General features: G+C 32.7%; 1 protein-coding gene across 5 annotated transcripts in view; it reads left to right on the top strand.

Annotated features, from left to right (window-relative positions):
• Positions 1 to 25,120, top strand: part of LOC114327471 (ATP-citrate synthase) — a 266,730-nt gene that overhangs the window by 126,607 nt on the left and 115,003 nt on the right. For 4 of the 5 annotated variants that reach the window (XM_028276107.2, XM_028276106.2, XM_028276105.2 and 1 more), the window contains exon 1: positions 24,461 to 24,717. The exons of the other annotated variant lie outside the window; for it this stretch is intronic. The gene's annotated coding sequence lies outside the window, so the exon portion shown is untranslated. Of the gene's footprint in view, positions 1 to 24,460; positions 24,718 to 25,120 lie in introns of those variants that run through there. 5 annotated transcript variants of the gene reach the window in all.

Below are 25,120 nucleotides of genomic sequence, written 5' to 3'. Positions count from 1 at the left end.
GGTGAATGTAATGGTTATGCGTAGGTAATGGTTCAACATCGCTACGTCAAGTCGCTATACCTCCATGCATCAGAAGAAAGTGACAGACTTCTTTAAGAATGAGCCTTAGGGCTGCAAACGTTCTCGTAAGAGTATGGGCAATATTTTTTGGACTCAAGTTGTATACAAGAGAGCCGACTTAAGTTTATGTTTAACCTTTATAAGCACTACAGACTATAAGTAAGAGTGCTATTAATCCTACAGTGTTCAATTTTCTGGCTTTACTCTGTATAATAAACATGTTTTAAGTTTTTGTCTTGAATTTTTTATTTTTTTTCACTCTCCCTTGGTTCGGATTTGCCGAACGTTCGGATAAGCGGGGTTCGGATAAGCGGGGTTCGGATTTGCGGGGTTCTACTGTATTACACAATCTACAACTGGATAATAAGCGTAGGTACAATTTTTTGAGGTAAATATGGAAAGTACACTCAACCAAACTTATATGAAATCATCTGATATTTTTCTCAAATATGCCCGGAACATTAATAAAAAAACTCTCAAACATGCCCGGAACTCATTCTCAACATTTCAAATATGCCCGGAACCTTAATAAAAAAATTTAAATATTTAAAAATTTCGAAAAATATCGATTTTTTTCTACTTTCATTGCTTATACGAACGATTAAACGATTCATTTTGGAACAAAGTCGTAGGGAAAGAAAATAAAGATAATTGAATTTTGTATAATTTACGGCTGGTTTAAAATGTCTTAAATTATTACCCTTTCTGCAAAATAGCAATAAATAGAAAATAAGGGGGCAAAAATACTGTTTTTATTTAATGTTTTTCAACCATTTTGGTTGCACTTAGAACCTTCATAATTCGCTTAGAAAATTCTTACAACATACTTAAACCGTCCACCAAATTTCATTAAAATCGTCCTAATAGATTTTGCATAATAATTTTGCAATCTAAATTTTTTTAAAAAAGTTCAAATTTTTTAAAACCTTTCTGAACAAAAAGTAGACCATTTAGAAGTTTGCTAATTTTTTTACATAAAAGGGTTCTCTACCTATCCAATACACTTTACAGAATTAAAATCGGATTATTTAAGCGGCCTCAGCACTGTTTTAAAGTTATAAACAATGTTTTGGCTTATAAACAAATACAGTGAGGACGTTTGAGTTGGAATAAATTCATTTTCTTGAGAATGGGCGACTCTGGAGATAAATCCCGAAACAGATCGATGTTTATTTTTCAATTATATCTTTTTGGCATAAATATCATACTAGTGACGTCATCCATCTGGGTGTAATGACGTAATCTAAATATTGGAATTAATTTAATTCAATGTTTTTTTAAGTTAAACCCTGTATAAATAATTATGAAAACGTTTATATTAGTGAATACAAAATTGAATAGCCTTTCGATTGAGCTATCACACGGCACCTATTCTCATTTAAAAAAATCATCGATTACGTCATCATGCCCAGATGGATGACGTCACTAGTATGACATATACAGGGTGTCCCAAAAGTAGTGGAACGGTCGAATATCTCGCGAACTAAACATCGGATAAAAAAACTGAAAAATACGTGTTCAATCATTTTCAAAAATCTATCCAATGACACCAAACAACAACTCCCACTACACCCCCTGGAGGTGGGGTGGAGGGTAACTTTAAAATCTCAAATGGAAACCCCTAGTTTTTCTTATAGATTTGGATTCGTTACGTAAAAGTAAGTAACTTTTATTCAAGACATTTTTTCGAACTGTGGATAGATGGCGCTATAATTGAAAAAAACGATTTATCCTGATACCATAGGTAAATTATAGAAACGGTCTAATATCTCGAGAAATACACTTCCAAATGAGAAACCAAAAAAAAAGATTTTTAATACTTTTCAAAAACCTATCGAATAACACTAAACATGACCCTCCAACCCACCCCCTGGAGGTGGGGTGGGGGGTAACTTTAAAATCTTAAATAGCAACCCCCACTTTTTATTACAGATTCGGATTTGTCATGAAAAATTAAGCAACATTTATTTGAAACATTTTTTAGAATTGTTGATAGATGGCGCTTAAATTGGAAAAATACGATTTATTAGCGCCTTCTATCAGCAATTCTAAAAAATGTTTAGAATAAATGTAGCTTAATTTTTCATGACGAATTCGAATCTGCAATAAAAAGTGGGGGTTGCTATTTAAGATTTTAAATTTACCCCCCACCCCGTCTCCAGGGGGTGGGTTGGAAGGTCATTTTTGGTGTTTATTGATAGCTTTTCGAAAAATATTAAAATCCTGTTTTTTGGTTTCTCATTTGGAAGTGTATTTCTCGAGATATTAGACCGTTTCTATAATTTACCTATGGTATCAGGATAAATCGTTTTTCCCAATTATAGCGCCATCTATCCACAGTTCGAAAAAATGTCTTGAATAAAAGTTGCTTACTTTTACGTAATGAATCCAAATCTGCAAGAAAAACTAGGGGTTTCCATTTGAGATTTTAAAGTTACCCCGCACCCCACCTCCAGGGGGTGTAGTGGGGGTTGGTGTTTGGTGTCATTGGATAGATTTCTGAAAATGATTGAACACGTATTTTTCAGCTTTTCGATCCGATGTTTAGTTCGCGAAATATTCGACCGTTCCACTACTTTTGGGACACCCTATATAACAAAAAATTAGAATTTAAAAATAAAAATCGACATGTTTCGGGATTTATCTCCAGAGATGCCTATTCTCGAGAAAATGAATTTATGCCAACTCAAACGTCCTCACTGTATTTGTAAATATACGCCAAAAAATTGTTTATAACTTTAAAACAGTGCTGAGGCCGCTTAAATAATCCGATTTTAATTCTGTAAAGTATATTAGATAGATAGGGCGCATGTTTATATGTAAAAAAAATTAGCAAACTTCTAAATGGTCAACTTTTTCTTCAGAAACTTTTTAAAAAATTTGAACTTTTTAAAAAAAAATTAGTTTGCAAAATTATTCTGCAAAATCTGTCACGTCGATTTTAATGAAATTTGGTGAATGATTTAAGGAGGGGGTATGGTTTGAAATATTTAATTTTTCTTATTATTTCAAATAAAAGTGCATACTTCCAAGAATACTCTCTGAAAATTTCAAAATAATCGGAGTAAAATTACCAGAGATACAGGGTGTTGAATATCCCTACCTTCGACTCGCGTTGCCGCGGCTTCGCGCCAGCACGCTTGAGCGTAGTGAGAAACGTTAAACAACTGTTCGCCTTCTCTTTTGTAGATTACACCTCGATTTAAAAAACATATTCCAATGTGCATCACTTTACGATCTGGCAGACAAATAAGAAGATGAAGATGCAGTTGTCAAAACTTTCAACGCATTTTTCTCAAAACTGCTTTTTCTAATGCGGTGGACATTGTAACTGAAAAACTACTGCGCCGATCTATCTGATATTTTGCAAATATTTTCTTTAGACATTTCATGAGGTAACAACGTCGAGATATTTTTCTTTTTTTGCTTATTTTTTTTTTAACAATAATAAGTCTGTTGATTTTCACAAAATTTTTACCAAAAATTTCATTTTTTTGATTTCTGAGTGATACCAAAAATTCAAAAATCATTAAAAATAAAAAACTCGACGTTGTGACCTCGTGAAACTCATAAGCTTATTAAATCTTTTTGAATTTTTTGTTTCGTATGATCGAGTGACGAGTTCTGATGTCCACCGCAAAATCCATTCTTTTGTGAGCTGCCTGTCAAAATTTGTCACCAATGGCTTATTTTCCAATATTTTGGATTGGATTTTTTTCTAAGCTTTCTTTGAATTGTACTTAATATGTTTATTTAATTTAAAAATAAAATATTTGTACCATAGCTTCGAAAAAAATTCACAAAAATGTGCTTGATATGTTGATTTCAAACCATACCCCCTCCTTAAGTTGTAAGAATTTTCTAAGCGAATTACGAAAATTCTAAGTGCAACCAAAGTGTTTGAAAAACATTGAATAAAAACAGGCTTATTTTGCCCCCTTATTTTGTATTTATTGCTATTTTGCAGAAAGGGTAATAATTTAAGACATTTTTAATCAGTCGTTTATCATACAAAATTCAGTTATCTTTATTTTATTTCCCTACGACTTTGTTCCAAAATGAATCGTTTTAAAGTTATAAGCAAAGAAAATATTTTAATTTTTTTATTAATGTTCCGGGCATATTTGAGAATAACTCAATTACACTAGTCAACAAATAAACAAAAAAAATTTGCGACAGATGTTAAAATGGCTGTACCGTGGAGTTTAAAGCGCCCTGAATGCGAATTCAAACACTAAAATTTTCCAACACGTATAGATTTTGAGTTATCTTCTTCTTAAAGTACCGTGCATTTCTGCGCAAATACACTAATTTTTTAATTATGGTGTTATCTTGCAGAGCATTTAATTGTACGCAACGACAAAAAAAGGGGAAAACACCTAAAATCCAGTTTACAGCAGCATAATAAACAAGCGATTTTTCAAAAAACTTAAGAATTTATAAAGTATCTTAATTCACTCAAATATTCCAACAATGGTGAACCACTGCATATAAGCCAAAGAAAAACGAGTTTTATTGGTATGATCATTAATTTAAAGTCACTAATGCGAATTTGGAAAGATTACGTGAAGGCAAATATGGATGGAGGTCTGAAGTATCTATCGTCTTTCGGCGTATAAACTTCTCAGGATCACTTAGAAGTTTTCTTTAGTTCTATTATAGGAGTCATGGAGGTTACAACAACAACCCAACGGCAAACAATTTAAAGATGCATATAAAAGACTCTTAATGCACTCAAGTATTACAGGATCTACCCAGGCAAATTGTATAGAACAGGCACCTTCCACATTTTTAGCAATGAGCACAACAAATACTGTGAAAATGAAAACTGTTGATGATACTGATCAAAATAATAGGGAAATAGTAACTAGTAACCATGATTATACTGTAAATAATTTAAGTTTTTCAAAAACAGTCATCTTATGTTTGTGATGTTGTTGACTATATCGCTGGGATTGTAGTTAAGAAAGTTAAGAAAACATTAGATTGTGACATAATATTATGTTTTTGTGCAATTGAATGTGATTATTTCATTCATAGGCGATTCTGACCAATAGAAAGCTACATAAATCTGAATTAAATTGATAATTTTTGATAATTGCCCGTCGTTAAGTATTTAACGTCAGATGCCCTTCGTTGCTACGAAAAAATACATTCAGTGACATTAATGACAATTATTGTTTTAAAAATTATAGGTAAAAGTGATGACTTTCAATCGTCAAATATTTATAAAAACTTTGTGTTTAATTGTACTAATTTGTACTTACATAAATAAATTACAATAAAAGTTTGGTTTTGAACAGTTTTATTCATGAAATAATCGCAACAAATTGCACTCAAACTCTGAAATTGATATAGAATTTTTGCCCTCGTGACACTTTGACATAATTTCACTCGCCTTCGGCTCGTGAAATTAAAACTGTCAAAGTGTCACTCGGGAAAATTCAATAATTTTAGAGCTTTTGTGCAATTACTACTGATAATTTACAATGTTCCTTCATAAGACACAAAAATTATAGCATATTATCAAAAAAAATTTTAATTCAACCTAAAGACGTCATTCATAAATTTGCAAAATTGCTGAAAGCGACATTAGAATTATGTAGGTACAAAAAAATTGAACGATTCTAAATTAATGACAAAATTGATCTTAAACGTTCATGGTTCTGTGTTTAACGAATACAAAGAACGTAATATGTTTGATCATGATTTTGAAACAAACCAAATACTGTAATAAAAGTTAGAAGTAAGTTAACAAAAGCTATTTTGTTTTGTGGTCATTAATTAATAGATTTCCTACATATTTTTTCACCTAACCTGAAACTTACACCCAAAAGAAAATTGCTCTCCTTTAAATTCATTTTTTATTATTAAACAAGAAGAGATTTGATATACCAAGGATATACTTTCAAATAAAACATTTATTTTTATAAAATAAATTACTTTAAGTCAAAAATATTTATTAATTACTTTGCTAAATGATTTTTCTTCAATATTTTTACAAAATATTTTCAATATTTTTACAAAATATTGAAGTTATACTAAAATTAATCTAAAATTGGGTAATTTTATTAGTGCTTTGCTAAGAATCCAAACGAGTTCTTGCCGTATTGTGACGTCACTTTCGCGGAAGGTCTTTGCTTCAACGGTTCGGTACAAGGCGTGTCTATCAGTTTTTATGGTCTAAGTTAGATTAGGTTTAATAAAAAGTCATTTTTTAATTTTAATGTTTAATATTTTTATATTGTCGTAATTAAAATAAAAAAATTGTGTGTATTCTCACATGTCGAGGCATTATAACATTTAGAGTTGCACAATGCGTTAGATCTTTTACACTTACATAATTTTGAAGAGCATTTCTTATTGCAATAGCATTTTATAAAGTCTTGTCCTCCAAATTTAGAATCTTTTGTACTAATTTCTCTTAGAGACAGCTTAACGTCTGGAACATCTTCGAAATTAAGAAAATTCTCTTTGCATTCTCTTATTTGATTTCTTGAAAAAAGTGTGTTTATTGTTCCGTATTTTGTACCAACTCTATATAAACCGTCAGTTGTTTTATCTTGTATGTTACCCAAAATATTTCAAGCATCTCCTTTGGCTCTATAAAAGCTGGGGATAGATATTGTTACAGTTTTTTTAAATAATTAGAATTTATTTATACCATAACAAGTAAAAAATTATTTAACACTAAGGGCCGGTTGTTCGAACGCTAATCAACATTGATCCCTATCAAATACTTAATTACTGTCACAACTGTCAATGTCAACTTTGGTTGGGTTGCCGAAAACATAATTATTGATGACAATTATGAAATTAGTTAATTAATTATGTATGTTAATAATTGTTATGTTAATTGACTAACTAATCTCATAATTATAATTAACTATGTTTTCAGCAACCCAACCAAAGTTGACAATGACAGTTGTGACAGTAATTAAATATTTGATAGTGATCAATGTTGATTAGCGTTCGAACAACCGGCCCTAAATATTTAAAAATACGTATTAAATTTTTTGCACAGAATAAAAATATTTTGAGCCAGGTATATGGTCAAACCAAAGAAAAGTTACAATCATTGCGTTGTGAACAGACAGAAAAGACTAAAATAAGTAAAGGAAAGACGATTGAAGGTCTTCATGCCCAGGCTAATGCTATAGTATAGATAGAACAATTAAGTGAAAAAAATTTCCTCCAATTTCGATCGGAAAAACTGTGACAATACATAATATATCCCCAGCTTTGATAGAGCCAAAGGAGATGCTCGAAATATTTTGGGTATCATACAAGATAAAACCACACTTTTTTCAAGAAATCAAATAAGATAATGCAAAGAGAATTTTCTTAATTTAGAAGATGTTCCAGATGTTAAGCTGTCTCTAAGAGAAATTAGTACAAAAGATTCTAAATTTGGAAGACCAGGCAAAATGCTAGTGCAATAAGAAATGCTCTTCAAAATTATGTAAGTGTAAAAGGTCTAACGTATTGTGCAGTGCAACTCTAAATGCCATAATACCTCAACATGTGAAAAATAATAAACATTAAAATTAAAAAATGACGTTTTATTAACCTACTCTAACAAATTACGACATTTTAATAGCTGATCGGGGTTTGACTAGTCAAACCCGATTTCATAAAATTAAATTTCGACCTTTGCCTGAACAACTTAGTCTCTCCTAGGTTTGACTGGTCAAAGGCCGAAACTGTAATTTATTTCGGGCTTTGACTAAGACCGTCAGTCAGACCTGAGGATTGCCTAGTCAAACCTAGGAGTGCCTGAAATTCGGGCTTTGACTATAACATAGATATAAACCCGGTTACAGTATATTATGTGAAGTGTGAAGGTCGAGGAACAAGTGTTGAACTGAACAGTTAGACTTCCATTCTAATAGAAAAAAAAACGTTGAGGGCGATAAGTTAGATAGTAATGGCAACATTTGTATATATTATGTACCTACATACATTTAGTGTTTACGAGTCACAATAAAAAATTATCCGTTCACTTCCGGTATATTTCTTGTGACTTTTTTATAATTAGCTTAGGCATCGGCAGGTGAATAATTGGAACAATATACAAATATACACATTGCCTAGCAAAACGTAAATTTTAAACAATTACCTTTGACTTCTAAAGGTCATCACGTTTCTACCACTTTTTCTTATCATCATCGACATTATATCAACTTAACATTTTGAAGGTTGAATGATAATTTGGAGTATTTCTAAATTACTAGCGTCAGAAATTGTTTACGACGTTTTTCGTTGATACGTTTTTAGCGGGTATATTTTGTAGTATCGCTTTTTTGTTTTGATATACAGTAATACCCCGAACTTACGCGGTAGGTGGGACCAAGCGATAATCGCGTAAGTCGGGATATACTTTCGTATATATGTATGTTTGGATGACATTATTACTCTTTCAAGTCTTCTTAGATATAAAACAAAAAATCCCTTTATAAAAGTAACAAACATCCACTCCATTAGACAAAACTGTAGATAAGAAATACCTAATAAAAAATAAAATCGCTGATTCCGTGTGAAAAGTCCAAACATGTATAATACATTGGATGAGCAATAGTGTGTGGGTGGTAATTCTATCTCGTCGATAACTAAACGATTGTGTGGCGCTTAAATAATGAATCGACAAGATTTTAAAATCGCATATCAAATAACAAATCGACAAGATTTGAAAATCGCGTAACTCTGGGTTCGCGTAAGTCGGGGTAGCGTAAGTCGAGGTATTACTGTATGTATTTTTTGTTTAATATTTTAGAAAGCAATATAGAAAATAATGGAACAGTAATAGATTTTAATGAAATTTTGATAACAGCCTCTACTTATCTCCTAATTCAAAGTCTACCCTAAGTACTACGAGGCTTTTATCTTGGAGGCGGTTCTCATTTTTTCAAGGGGGTGGAAAATTTTTTGGTCAAAATAACCACGGAAGTCGCTAGAGAACCTAATTCTAAGGAAAACCCGTCATATATTTTTTTGAAAACTCAATACTTTTTGAGTTATTCGTGGTTGAAAATTGGCGATTTTCATTAAAAAATGACACCTTTTCGGACGGTTTTTTGCGAATATGTACCTTAAAAGTTATGCATCTAACTAAAAAACTATATAAAACATTTTTGTACCCTATAAAAAATCAAAGAGATTCATTCCTTCATAAATCTTATAGTTATAACATAAAAAGAGATATTATGGTAGGTGAAATAGTTATTTTCCTAACTGGTGCGGAAAGTAATACTTTATACCAGCGTTTCTCAACCTGTGGGGCGCGCCCCCCTAGGGGGCGCGCTTTTAGTAATGGGGGGGCGTGAGCATATAAAAAAATACACTAACATCATTAACTAATTTACTAAAATCGAAGCAAAACAAAACTCTGACAAAATAAAAAATAAAATACACATGAACACTGAATACGAGTTATAATCATAAGGAGCACTCAATACTAGAAAGTAAGATTTTACTGTTTTTTGTCAAAATTATTGAACGAGGGGGGGCGCGGCGAAAATAATTATGGACGATTGGGTCGCAAAGGGTAAAAGGTTGAGAAACGCTGCTTTATACAACTAAAAAATTATATTTTTTATATAAATCATATAATTTTTTAGTTGTCTTGTTGGTTTCACAAAAAATTTTTTAATATAAAAAAATGTCTACAAGGAGAGGCCTAATTTTCTAATTCTCTGTACTGATATGATATCTTAGTTTCTTAAGGGCCTGATGATGATGTATTACGTTTTAAATATCGAAACCGGTCGCCAAACTTTTAAAATTGAGGCCATGAAAGCCAGAAGGAAAAGACACTTTCCGCATGAGTTAGGAACAATATTTTTTCTAGGGCCGTACGTTTGGAAAAAAAGCCACAAAAAATAGAGTTTATCAATTAATCAATAGTTTATCAAATAATAAAGTAATATCAATTTTTATTTAGAAGTGAATATACACAAATTAATTCTTTGACAAGGTTGTCAAAATCAAACTTTCAATATAATGGGTTACCACGACGACGATATTGGTTTCCATGACGACGATTCAAAACCATTGCAATTGTCTATTGATCTGACTTTTAAACATTATGTCAAAATAATTTTATTTCATCGAATTATCGCGCTAATTTCATTAAAACATGAACATAATAAGATACATTTGTAATAAATTAGTAAATAATATCTAAATATTAGTTTATTGCATGTATTATAATATACAGAGTGGCCCAAAAGTCTGGAAACGGCCAATTATCTCGTAAATTGCTAGTCATAGTTGTACAAAATTTGAGGTACACCTATTTTGGGATACGGAGATTCCATATTTGATATTTGCAATGTTGCCAGATTTGCCGTTTCTCTTATATTATTAGTAACTTTGGTTTTTCAAATTCATCACCCTGTATATTCAGTCATCATTGGAATCTCCCATTCAATACGAGTTCAACCATATGTAACACTTATGATTTTATGTAGTCTGGAAGGTAAATACATAAAACAGTGCAAAATATGTAGATTTTAATAAATTTAAATATTTAAATGTAGAATGCTGTGATTTTGACATTTGTTCACCATTTACATTATTAACTAAAACTGACAGTAGTTGTGTTTTGAAAAGTTCTACAAGATAAATTGCTTCTCTAAAATGGCTCTTAACGAAAAAGAAAGAATTACTATTCTAATGATGAGAGGGTACGGTGACAGAAAAAGATCTTATTGTGAAGTAGCCAACTTGTCCAATGATATTTTCCCAAACCGTTTTCCTATTCATAAGGCGACGGTACAAAAAACTGTAAAGCGATTTGAGGAATCTGGAGAAGTAAAAGATAGATACCGGTCAGGTAGACCGAAAAGAGTTATGAATGACAACAAAACTTTAGACATAATGCAAAGTTTTGTTGAAGATCCTCATACATCCTCACGCAGGGTTGCACAAGTACATGATGTAGGTCGTTCTTCAGTCTTACGTGTATTACATAAGAATAAATTTAAACCATACAAAATTAACTTATTGCAAGAATTAAGTGAAGATGACTTCGATCGTAGATTACAGTTTACTGAGGTAATGATGGATAAAATTGAAAATGATAAAAATTTCGAACAGAATAATATGTTTTTCCGATGAAGCAACCTTTACACTGTGTAGAAGTGTAAATCGACACAATTTGAGGTACGTATATCCACACTGGATGCGTGAAAACCATACTCAAAGACCACAAAACTAAATGCAGGGTCAGGTATAGTAGGTACTCAGTTAATTGGGCCATTTTTTATCGAAGAAAATTTAACGTCAGATAATTACGAAATGTTACTTAGAAATGAAATTGTACCTACACTGAGAAACTTGTTTGGGGCCAATTTTAATCAGATATGGTTTCAGCAAGATGGACTTCCAGCTCATTTTGGTGTAAATATTCGGCGTAATTTAGATGAGATATTTCCCGAACGATGGGTTGGTAGACGAGGTAGAATTGAATGGCCTCCACGTTCACCTGATTTCAATCCTAAAGATTATTTTTATTGGGGATACTTGAAAAATTCAGTTTACAAAACTAAACCAGCAAGTCTTGCAGAGCTAAGGCAACGAATTATCGATGAATCTCGAATAATTTCTAGACAGTCATGGAGAAATGTGGTAGACGCATTCTACCATCGATTAGGGTACTGTCAACTCACAACTGGAGCACATTTTGAACAATTGATAAAGTAACCATTATGTTAAAAATGTTGTAATCTATCAATTGTTACGTTTTAATGTAGTTGAAAATAGTTAGTATTAAAAAAATTATTGGGGCAATTAGGCGTTGCCAGACTTCTATTTTATGTATTTAAGACCTTCCAGACTACATAAAATCATAAGTGTAACATATATGGTTGAACTCGTATTGAATAGGAGATTCCAATAATAACTGAATATACAGGGTGATGAATTTGAAAAACCAAAGTTACTAATAATATAAGAAAAACGGCAAATCTGGCAACATTGCAAATATAAAATATGGAATCTGCGCATCCCAAAATAGGTGTACCTCAAATTTTGTACAATTATGACTAGCAATTTACGAGATAATTGGCCGTTTCCAGACTTTTGGGCCACTCGGTATTATAATGCCATATTACAAGGTATTTTACTTTCGGGAACGAAATGCTTGCGTGAAAGTGGCTCTTTTAGCACGGCCGTAGAAAAAGAGATTTTTTTTGGTGCATTCTCAAATCAGTGTATTCAACTTAAAATAACAGAGAAATTGTCAATTTTAGGGGTATAACGCTACGACTACCTTTTGTAGTGCTGGAAAAGACCTTTAAAACGAGCACTGTTAATGTTGTTCTGAAGCTATTTCCTTGTTGCATTTTTATAATCAACTATTTTCAATGGGAAATAAGCCACAATTTTACCAAAAAAATGATTGATGAAATGATTGATGATGATGAAAAAAATGAAAACCCGATTTGGGCTTCGAAACGTTAATAAAATCATTTTTTTTTTGGTAAAATTGTGGCTTATTTCCCATTGAAAATAGTTGAGCACTATTAAATGTCATTACATTCAAACTAAGCGAGATATGGTGCAAAAAAATTGATGACTAATGTATTTTAAGAAAAACTGAGAAGTACATATATTTAACCCCTCATCCACCAAAATTTAAAGGCACCGTTTTCCTTATTCAATACCTTTCACTGTAGTGTTGTTTCTATGTTAAAAAAGTTGGACGGGTTTAAAATGAATGGTTTTTGAAAAAAATAAGATCAAATTGTAGAGCGTATTTTTAAATTTTCTTATAAAAATCTTTTTCTCCATGTAACTTGAAAATGATGAGAGATACGGTAATGCAAAATAAAAACAAAATTTGTATCTAAAAAAGCCCTACATTTTTGTACAGTAACTTTTTTTTGTACCTCTTATCATTTTCGAGTTACATGGAGAAAAAGAAGATTTTTAAGAAAATTTAAAAATGCGCTCTATAATTTGATCCTATTTTTTTCAAAAACCATTCATTTTAAACCTGTCCAATTTTTTGAACATAGAAACAACACTATAGTAAAAGGTACTGTAGAAGGAAAAAGATGCATTTAAATTCTGGTTGATGAGGGATTAAATATAATTCTCATTTTTTCTTAAAATACATTAGTCATCAATTTTTTAGGAGCATATCTCGCTTAGTTTGAATGTAATCGACATTTAATGTTACTCATTTTAAACGCCTTTTCAAGCACTACAAAAAGTATTGGTAGCATTATACACCTAAAGTCGACCGTTTCTCTGTTATTTCACCGATATAAGTTGATGCACCGATTTGAGCATGCACCAAAAAACAAAACTCTTTTTACCTACTATATCTCTTTTTGTATTATAACTAAAAGATTTATGAAGGAAAGAATCTTTTTGTTTTTTATAAGCTACAAAAATGTTTTATATAGTTTCTTTAGTTATATGCATAGTTTTTACGGTATTCGCAAAAAAACCGTCCGAAAAGGTGTCATTTTTCAATGAAAATGGCCTATTTTCAACTACGAATAACTCAAAAAGTATTGAGGTTTCAAAAAAAATATAAAGTTTTTGCTCAAAATTAGGTTGTTAGCCCGTTCCGTGGGTATTTTGACCAAAAAATTTTCCACCCTTTTAAAGGGGTGGGAACCGCCCCCAAGATAAAAGGGCCATAGTATATAGGGTAGACTTTGTTTCTTGAGCTATTCCCTCCTTTCTGTGAGAATATCGAGTAAATCGATTTAGTAGGATGGAATTCGGAGCCAAATACCCTCATTGATTGTCCTATCCCACAAGGATCAATTATATTTTCTGCCTTTGATTTATTATAATTTACTTCCATTTATGACTGTGCTTTTTATGATTTTCTCAAATTGTTCCAATTTGAGTATTACTGGTTATTCATTATTTCTCCCTTTTAAAGCACTCCAAAATATGAGAATCTCACAACATGTTATCACAACCCTTCTGACAAAACCGGTTTTCTGTCCCAAAATCGGTTATTTGCCCCAAAATTTATTTTGCGCAGAAAGCTTTGTTTCCATTACTTTGATCTACTTAGATTTTAGATTCTCCTTTGGTTTCATGTGATACGATCTCATTCTGAGATAGACACAAGATATTCCTCTCTCGCATTGATCACACTTTCAGAAATGCCACATTTCATATAAAAATCAATGACTACGTTAAAAAAGATTGAGCTCAGCTAGAACAGGAGTGGGACAAAATTATTTTATCTATCTTGACTTTTTACATTAGCCCTAGAACGTATTTTTGACAACCAGAATGGGAAGGAAGAGATCTTCAATCGTGGACAGCGTTTTCAATCACTTTTTGAGCATATAGCATTGCTTTGATAAGTACAAACTTTATAGTCCAGAGTAATAAGGATTTTCTCGGGACACTCAAAGATCCAGGTAGCTCACTACTTTTTTAGTTATTGTAGACCTATAGGTAGAAAACCTACCTGTTTCCTGTCTAGAGTTCGCGTCCGTTTTTTAATTATTAACAATTTAGTGCAAAAATCGCGATTTTTTCGATTTTTTGCACTCCATTCAAAAGCTAAATAGTTGATATAAAATTACAAAATTCAGTTTTTTAGATAATTGAAAAACCTTCAAAATGCCGATTTTTAAAAGTTAAAAAGTTAATTTGTTGCTATGCAAACTGCAAAATAAGTGAAAATCGATATTTGTTAATAACTTTTACTAAAACTACAGTGCGTCATCATGTAAAGCATACGAAATAAGTCGGAAATTGAAATTTACTAAACGCAACAGCAAGTGACTATTGATTGGTATGTTTCTTCTTTCTATACAGTAAATTAAGACGTCTTCGACTTGGATGCGATCGAAAGCCTTTGTCATGTCTATAAAACATAGATAATATGCTGGTTTATTGTACTCAATGGCCTTTTCTGTGATTTGTCTCAGTACAAATACGGCGTCTACGCAGGATCTTCCGGATCTGAATCCTTGTTCATCTGATAAAGTTGTTATTTTATTGATTTTGTTGGTTAGGACTTTTGTGGTTAGCTTAAGTGCGGTGTTCAGTAGATTTATACTCTATACTACTATATAAGTTTTGTCATCTCTAGGGTTATACTTTCCCCTCCGTATTTTAGAAGCTCGTTGGTTATTCCGTCTGGTCCTGGCGACTTTCTGCTTTTGAGTGAATTTATGGCTATCTCTACTTCCTGAAAACTGATTTCTATTTCGTGTCTAATTCAGGTAGGTTATTGTTTTGATTATTATTTTTCCATCTACCTCTACCGAAAGTATACTTTTCCGGACCTGATTGTAGGGAGCAAAGTTGTACTTTTCCTCCCTAGGGAGGAAAAGTAAAAGTGACGTCATGGTATTTCATTCATGAAATATAACTTATTGACGCCCTGTACAACATCTATTTTCTATTACGTAAGTATCTATACATTTTAACGTTTATTTATAAAACACCCTGTATTTTGCAGAATGGTAAAAAACAGTAAATTGTTATTTTGATTTAACAATGTTTACATTAATAATTTGACTTATATTTGACAGTTGACAGATATATTATACCTACTTGTTAGTCTTAGTTTTAATAAATTTTGTTGGTTAGTTACATAAATAAATAAAGTAAAAATGAAAAATGACTTGTTATTAATTTGAGGAAGGTGGAAAAACCATTTGTATAACATGGGAGTAAAGTGCCTTTTCCTCCCTTGAATGATTACTGCCCTCCGCTACGCGTCGGGCAGTAAACTTCATTCTCGGGAGGAAAAGTAGCACTTTCCTCCCTTGTTATACAAATAGCTATTCCTTTCCTTTAAACAGTTCCGTCAAGAATCTTTCCCATTCTTTTGCTGGTATGTTTTTTTTTCTCTGATTCTGGCTTTGGTTTAGAACTAGAACCTTTAGCCACGTAATTGTATAACTTATCACTAAGTCAGGGGAGTAATGTGTAGTGTGTGTGTTGAGTAAGTGTCTTGTTACTTTGCAAAGTCGACGTCATGGTCTTTGCAAAGAGACGCTAATTATTTCCGAACGTCTGCGGTCCCTCCGGTGAGTACCGATCCCATTATCCGGTGAGTACCGATCCAACATACCATGCTGGTATGTTATTGTATTGAAAATACACTAAACAGCAAAATTTACGCACCACCTTAAAAATGGGACATTTTTGATGTCTCGGATTTCCTAAACCTGTTGTCCGATTTTAGTAATTTTTTTAGTATGTTATAGCCTTGTTCTTTAAGAATATCGATGTACTAATATTATTGCTGGGCAGGTAAATGACATTGTATACTGGGTGTAACGATCATATTGTGTTTTTTCCTCAAAGTTCGAAACACCCTGTGGAATATTCTAACATATTACTAAATTGTAGCCTTAGGCTTTCTTAACATTCTGTTTTTTGATTTATTCACTTATGTTGGATAATAAAAAAATTAGGTAGATTAACAACTATTCACGTTTTTATCAATAAAACGTCATTTCTGCTTAGTTTGATAAACAAGCCTAAAGTAGGCTATGAGAAATTAACAATTTGATAGATGCTAAATTGTTAACAGTCAAAAAGTGTCTGGTTTCTTGTGTAAATTAGTTGATTTATTATTTAATTTCAATTTTTTTTATTAACTCCATTGAGTACACCAATCTGCCCATTGAGTATTAAGCATTTGTTATGGTAAAAAATACAGACAGACATGTAGAGAGTTACTCCAGTGAGTAACCTCTTTACAATTCTAAAATTAAAATTTTATTAGTTTGAACACACAGTCGGACGGCAATTGCCTTTTTAGTCTACGCACTTCAAAACCGTCCCGCACATTTATTTGTCGAGCAAACGCATTAGGATACACTAGCACTCGTTCACAATATTTAGCACTAAAACAATGGCGCATTGACTATGGCACGCAGTACCTTGTTTTGGAATCTCTGTAAGATGTTTGTATTGGAGACGCTACCAGTGCCCCATAGCTGAATCCCATAAGTCCATATGGGCTTGAGGATGGCTTGTAGAGTAAAATTTTGTTATCCAAAGATAGTTTTGAATTGCGTCCAATGAGCCAATACATATATGAACATAAGCTGTTTTCGTTTGTTAAAAATATGTTTTTTCCAAGTTAGACGTCGATCCAAGTGCGTGCCAAGATATTTAGCGTCCTCGGATTGAGGAATTAAACAATTATCAATATATACAGGGGGGCATGTTTCTCTACGTAGTGTGAATGTAACATGTATTGACTTAGTTCCATTAGATTTGATGCGCCATACTTTCATCCATTGCTGAATTCTATTTAGGTTTGATTGAAGATTTCTTGATGCTGTTGATGGATCTGTATGGGATGCCAGGATAGCAGTGTCATCTGCATACGTTGCAACAGTAGTTGTACTAGATGTTGGAATGTCCGATGTGTATAAAAGATATAGAATTGGGCCGAGAACGCTGCCTTGTGGGATGCCTAAGTGAATAGGATATATCTTAGTGTGCTCGGTACCATGCTTCACCAGGAAGTGTCTATTTTCTATGTAGGATTTTAAGAGCTGGAAGTGAGGATAGGGTAGGAGCTTCTTTAATTTTATTTGTAGTCCTATGTGCCATACCTTGTCAAAAGCCTGAGATATGTCAAGGAAAGCAGCAGAACAGTATCTTTTGGCGTTAAAATCCTTGTTTATTTGGTTGACAAGCCTATGCACTTGTTATATGGTTCCGTGCTTGTCTCGGAAACCGAGTTGATGTTCCGGAATTATTTTATGTTCGTCTATTATCGTTTTTTACTAACCATAGGCAAAAGGCTTATAGGCCGGTATGAAGATGCATTTTCCGGTCTTTTTCAGGGATTAAGGATCATTAGGATTTGTGCCACTTTCCATGAACTAGGGAAGTAGTTTAGGCGCAGGATTGCATTAAATATAAAGGTCATTAGTTTTATGCACTTATCCGAGACTTCTTTTAGAATCTTGCAAGAGATTAGGTCAAATCCGGGGGCTTTTTTGATGTTGACTTCATTTATTGTTTGTTTTACTTGGTTGACTGTAAATTTCGTGTGGGGCAGATCCATTTGAAACGGTGCTGTTAGGAATCTGGTTAGTTCTGTTTCTTCCTCTGTAGATACTGTAGAAGGGTATGGCGTGAATACTTTTTGAAGGTGCTTGCCAAAAAGATCTGCTTTTTCTTTGTCGTTCCTAGCCCAGGTGTTAGCCTCATCTTTGATTGGTGGGTTATGCTGTTGGGGGCGTTTGAGTTTTTTTGTGGCTTTCCAAAGTGAGTAATCTGTAGCTTGAGTTGGTGTTAAATTTTCTAAATATTCTTGTATTCCATGGTTTTCTTTTTCATGTATTAATTCCTTTAATTACTTTGTTGCTTTGTTAAGTTTTTTCTTATTTTCTGCCGTTCTTGACTGTTGCCATTTTTTACGTAATTGTCGTTTTTATAAAAATTTTTGTATAATTGTGGGAGACACATTATTTCTGTTTGGAGATTGTTCGTAGCTGGGAGTCGCATACCATGCAGCAATTTGTATGCTTTTTGTTAGGTTATCTACAGCTTATTCTAGTTGGAGTTCATTTTTCAAGGACAGATTTAGTGAGATCAGGCTGTCTAGTTTTTCTCTAAATTGGGACCAGTTAGTCTTGGTGTTATGCAAAGTTGATTGATGTACTTTGATTAAGATTTTTTCGAAGATTGTTATTATAAACGGTGAGTGGTCTGATGATAAATCGAAGCATGATTCACCTTTACATTTTTTGGTATCAATGCCTTTTGTGATGCAGAAATCAATAGCATCAGGTATTTTGTTTAAGTCAGACGGCCAATAAGTTGGTTCGCCAGTCGAGATTTGTTGCAGGTTATTTTCTAACATTGCTTTAGCTAATTCTCTTCCTCTTGGTGTTGTTAGTCTAGAGCCCCACATCGGATGTTTTGAATTATAATCTCCACCTGCAATCAATTTGTTCCTTAAGTGTTGAAATATTCTAAGAAATGTTCTTTTTTAACGGCATGTTTAGGTGGACAGTATAAGGCAGATATTGTTATTGTTAATAAAACGTCATTTATGCTTAGTTTGATAAACAAGCTTAAAGTAGGCTATGAGAAATTAACAATTTGATATATGCTAAATTGTTAACAGTCAAAAAGTGTCTGGTTTGTTGTGAAAATTAGTTGATTTATTATTTAATGTCAATTATGTCCGTAATTTTTTTTCTTGTTTGATGAAAATGGAACGTGCTACAAGGAATTTGTCCCGTGATGAGTGGGTTCAAGCAGTGACCTTACAGAGCGAAGGACTTAGCCACCATTCTATGGATCGGAGGTTTTTTGAATTATAAAAGTACATATCTCTTTTGCTTGAACTCACTCATCACGGGTCAAATTCCGTGTAGCACGTTGCATTTCCACTAAACAAAAAAAAATCGGACTTAATTCAAACTTTAAATAATAAATCTGGCAATTTTTACAACAAACCAGACACTTTTTGACTGTTAAAAATTTGACATATATCAAATTGTTAATTTCTCATAGCCTACTTTAGGCTTGTGTATTAAACTAAGCAGAAAATGTGGATTTATTCATGAAAAACATGGCTAGGTGTTAACGCACCTAACTTTTGTTTTATCCAACCTAAGCGAATAAATCACAAGCCTGAATGAACCAAAAGAATGAAAATCTAAGGCTACAATTAAGTTTTAATTTCAATATTTTATACAAGCTAGAATATTCCACAGGGTGTTCCGAAGTTTGAGGAAAAAAACAGTATGATTGTTACACCCGGTATACAATGACATTTACCTGCCCAGAAACACTGTTACTACATTGACATTCTTAAAGAATAAGGTTATAACATACTAAAAAAATCACTCCAATCGGACAACAGGTTTAGGAAATTCGAGAGATTAAAAATGTCCCATTTTTAAGGTGGTGTTGGTCTTGGTGTTGAAGACACCAATTTACATGATCAATCTTTTGCTGCCTCGTTAACTCGGAATCCCGTTACTTTTTCCTGCTATATAGTCCTTGGGCACTGCAACTTTTCTTCTTATCGGTTCAACTAAAATACTGACATCTATAGCTTTCAAAAGCTTCAACTTTCAAATACATAGTGATTCCATATAAGTTTGGTTGAGTGTATATTCAGTGGTAGATTAATGAGGGCTAAAAGAGAAGTGGACTTAAGTTTTATAACGGTTATGAAATTACTCATTACGTATTTCAGACTATGTATATTTCACGTCAAAGTCCGACACGTAGAACATATCAAATGACAGGAAATATGTTGGTGGTAAATCGCAGTCTGATTTTTGCATGAGAGTTTATTAAAAGGGTAACAAATCAATTTTAAGTTCTGTCCGACAAAATACATGGGACGTTTTCGTGGTCTGACGTTAGAAACCTGTAACCTGTTCCACAATTAAAACTTCCCTATTCCAGTGTTCCCGTACATCAAAGTTTTTCCGACTAGACACCATTAAGCTATTAACACATTTTCTGCTAGCTATTAATAAACTTTTTTCGGTACGCGGGATCCTGGCCTATTGGTTGAATCGAATCATAACACGCGTATTACGTACATATTTCGCCTAGTGAAAATATCCCGCTCTCAAAAGATACATTATCAAGTGCTAAGTCTGACGATTACGTACACACTCTCCAGACCCCAGTTGGGATAATCAGAACTCGCGTTCTACGTAAACACTCTCTCGTCATCAGTTCTGACAAATAAAAGTTTTTGTAAAACAAGAGACAGTCACAAGTCACAACCATATGTAGCTGCTGCGTACAAGTTTGTCATCTTTATGATTAATTTTTAAACCTACTTGGGTTAATGACTAGAGACTGGAAAATATGCACTAAAAAATGTCTAAAATATGCATGCAATATGCATTTTAAAACAAGCTGAATATGCACAATTAACATGCAAATATGCATTTATATATGCACTTATTTTTATATGAATAATTTTATGGTTTACGTTAAATACATAAATAAATAAAAAATAATAAAAATAAATAAATAGGTTTGAATTTAAACCAAATTGTATTATTATTTCTTAATATATTTTTTTAACTTCAGGTTTTGTGACAAATAAAACGGCAAACTATTTTATTTTGACCACAAGATAAATAAGAGTACAATAAAATAAATGTACATATTTTTATTGTTACAATATTGATTCATATTTTCTAAACTAATATTATAAAAAGAGTACAATAAAACAAATTTACATATTTTTATTGTTACAATAAATAATCATATATTGATTCATATTTTCTAAACTAATATTATGTCTTCTATCTGTTAATATTTGTTTATAGGCAGAAAAAGATCTCTCAACGTCACAAGATGTAATTGGGGCATATTTAAACTTTGCTATTAGAGACGGATCCATATTAATATTTTCATCGAAGTTTCCAAAATTGATTATATTATTTATTGAACGCAATAAAGTGAAACCCTCATTTTTGTTTAAAACGTCATCAAGTTTATCTTTAATTTTTACTCCAATTTCCCCATTCAGATTTGTTATTTTCTGTTTAACCGAATCAACAATAGACATACTATTGTGAAGACATAAATTTTGAGCCTCTAATTTTGTAATTGAACTTTCAATGATATCGAAATTCGATTTTATATACAACAATTGATTTTTAATAGACTTTTCTTTAAAAATATTTTGACAGTTATCAATAGCGGTACAAGTCGGATCAAAACTTGAAATAACGCTTTTGATGTCGTCGTAGTGTTCAGATAAAAATATAGCACTTTTAAGCCAAGTTCCCCATCTGGTTAATACTGGTTCTGGTGGTAAAGGAATATCGGGAAGCATCTCCCTATATACCTGTACACGTAGTGGTGCTTTCAGAAATACTTTTTTTACATTATTTATTAAGGTGTTTACATTGGGAAATTCAATTCTAACTTTCTCTGCAACTCTGTTTAGGCCGTGCGCCAAACATGTACAGTGAATTAAATTAGGGAAAAAGATTTTAAGATTGGATGCAGCTTTCATCATATATGAGGCGGCATCACTAAGCATTAATAATATTTTTTCAAATGGTACTTGATCAGGTAAAAAAAAATTTGTTAGGGATTCGTTAACAAATCTAGCTATTGTAGCATAGTTTGTTTTTTCCAAACATTTTACACTAATTAAGTATGAGTTTTTAAAATCGCCAGAGTCGTTAAGAACTCCAACAATTAGATTCGCAATTTGTCGACCCTTTGTATCCGTTGTTTCGTCGACGGAAATCCAAAGATATTCGGCTTTTAACTGATTTTTAATACTCGTCATCACATCTTTGTAACATGCACTGACATATTTTTTCCGAAGAGTTGAAGAACTTGGTATTTGAGCTGGTTTATCTTTAATCTTGCAATAAGTTTTTAAAAAGTTTTGACACGATTTATGTTCTAACTTGTGCAGAGGGATATTGCAGTTCAAAAAAAAATGGCATAAATCCTTTGCAAAGGTTTCTTGCCCAACTGACGTATTCTGAATCTGCAAACTGTTCTGTAGAATCTGCTGGCGAGGTTTATTATCATTTTTTGATAGCTTAGTTTGGTGAAGTGAAGTTTTTATGTGTTGAACTACTTGGAATTTCTTTTGACATGGAATCTGGAATATAATGATAATGATGTTTTAGATGTTTTCGTAAATAGATACCTACATTAAAATGATCAAACTTTTTAAACCTCCCCCAATTTTTTTTTATTTCTCAAAGTGAAATTGAAATCGTCAAACAATAAAGTACAGTCAGTGTACCGTAGTATACAGGGTGGGCCACTCTCAACACCTCGCTCTGTATAAGCCAAACCGTTGCGAACTTTAAAAAACAGTTTTTGAAGAAATGGGACGGTTTGTCATTTTAGAATAGACAGACACATAGATGTGCAAAGAAGTTTGATAAGTTTAAAAATCTATTGAAGTGGAGAACTTACCTTTTTATCACAAATGGTGCAAAACATACTTTCACTGTCGATAACTTTTAGATGATTGTTACTTCCAATCCAACTTCTGAGAAGACTTGATTTTTCCCTTGCTACTTTAGGCATTTTCACAATAATAATAAAATGATTTTTTTACACAGTATAGTCAATAACTTGCAATCACAAAAGTTGAATAATCGGCGATTGATTTAAGACTAACCATTCATAAAATAAAATAATCTATCCTACCCTTAAAATGCTTAAAATTTCGTTTTGGTTGGTTTTCCCAGAATAATTCATAGTTGGCCGACACCAGCAGAAAGTACAGGTAATATTTGTAATGTTATTCAAAATATAATCGGTATTTACTTAGGTAATTTGTAAATTCTGAGAAGTCTATAAATCTTAAATATCCGGATAATGATACCTGCAGCTATAAATAACGCCCATTATGTTTATGGGTACAACAACAAAGGAGCTTAACAGCAAAATATTTACTTTCACATTTTATTTTAATGGATGTTGATGTTACTAATATATACCTTATTTTTAAATGGGGTAGAGTAAATTCCCATCAAAATATGCATTTATATGCTCTTAAATCTCCAAATATGCAAGGCATATGCATTTATGAAAAACATGAGAAATATGCAGCATATATATGCATATGCATTTTGCATATAATCCAGTCTTTATTAATGACATACGCGGCACAAACACGACCTGATACAGAAAGGACAAAAATAATGCTAGAAATAGCTAAGGAGAAATGAATAGTAAAACACTATGGGATAGAGCTAGAAGTGCAGGTATACGACGGAGATGCAAGGTGGTCAACATTAATAACTGGGTAAAAAACAAAAGTAGAATGGAACGACCACATAAGCCGAATGACAACAAATAGGGTAGTAAGGACGGCGAGAGACGGTTCCCTAATAGGAAGACGATCAGTGGGAAGACCACGAAAACGATGGAATGACAACTTACTGGAGGCACATTGAAAAACAGAAAGAGTCATGTCTACACAAAAAGAAGGAGAAGAATATCACGGTTGATGCAAAGTTTAGTGTATTTGAAATCTCTTGGGATTCTTTGAGACTGTCTGAAATCGCAAGATATCGTCAGCGTAGCGTTATGGTTATGGTTATGGTATACATTGGGGCAGGGCCCACTTGTCAGCCTTTCAGACACTTACACCTCCTACAGCAGGTCCATTGTATCGCCCCTATCTTACGGACCAGGTCCACAAGAACCTAGTCTTGTCAGCGTAGCGTAATAATATATTTTAATTGTAGATATTTGTAGATAATCAAGTGAAGGAGGGCCAAAAGCTCTATCTGCCAAAGAACATATTGGGAGTAGACACAATTGGATTCTTGTACATCTAGGAAGTACCTCTCGGAGGAGGTACCTTTAATCTGACAACGCTGGATCCGACAACGTGGAATTATTTCTGACCGCGGTTATCGAAAACACGTAAACAATTAGATGTTCACTACATGTGCACTCTATCGCGTATGATATATTATCGGTGAAAACGAATTCCGAGTTCCACTTGGTGTACCGTTTTTGCGCGGTGACAGGACAGTCCTCTTGCGGCATTTACCAAGGTAGGTCCTACACGATCGCCCCGTTCCTCGTTCAAACCGTTCGCTGCAGGCTGTGAAAGTTTTTTTGACGCACACCATACACCTCTAGATTTTTACGCGTTCGAAAGTGCCATCGCTTCGCGCTACATAAACTTTCTGTGATATTGTTAAAAAGTAGAAAGTAAGTGAAAACCTAAATTATACAAATAGTGATAATTATTTATTAGATATTTAATAAAATCTGTAAAAGGTAAGGGATAAACACTGAAAATGATACTTATTAATGTTTTTAAATGATTAAGGATGTAATTATAAAGAAAAAGTGGGTTAACTTCCTATTATTATAGACAAATACCACTTTTGTTGTCTGCTAAGCCATCATTTATGCTGTCTGAACCGGTGAAAGAGCTTGAAGGTTATGGCCACTTTTAACATGTGAAGTAAGCACCTTTTACTAGTATATCCGTGAAAGAGTGTTAGTTCTTCTTTAGTGTCGACCCCACTAATGAAGGTCGGCTATAACCATTGCAAATCCGTCTCTATCTTCTGCTTTTCTTAAAAGCGTCTATGTGTTTAACCCGGTC

The sequence above is a fragment of the Diabrotica virgifera genome, chromosome 1, assembly GCF_917563875.1.
Source record: "Diabrotica virgifera virgifera chromosome 1, PGI_DIABVI_V3a".
In the NCBI taxonomy this organism is placed as follows: Eukaryota; Metazoa; Arthropoda; class Insecta; order Coleoptera; family Chrysomelidae; genus Diabrotica; species Diabrotica virgifera.
Note: the sequence above shows the minus strand (reverse complement) of the source record. Positions and strands in the feature narration are given on the sequence as shown.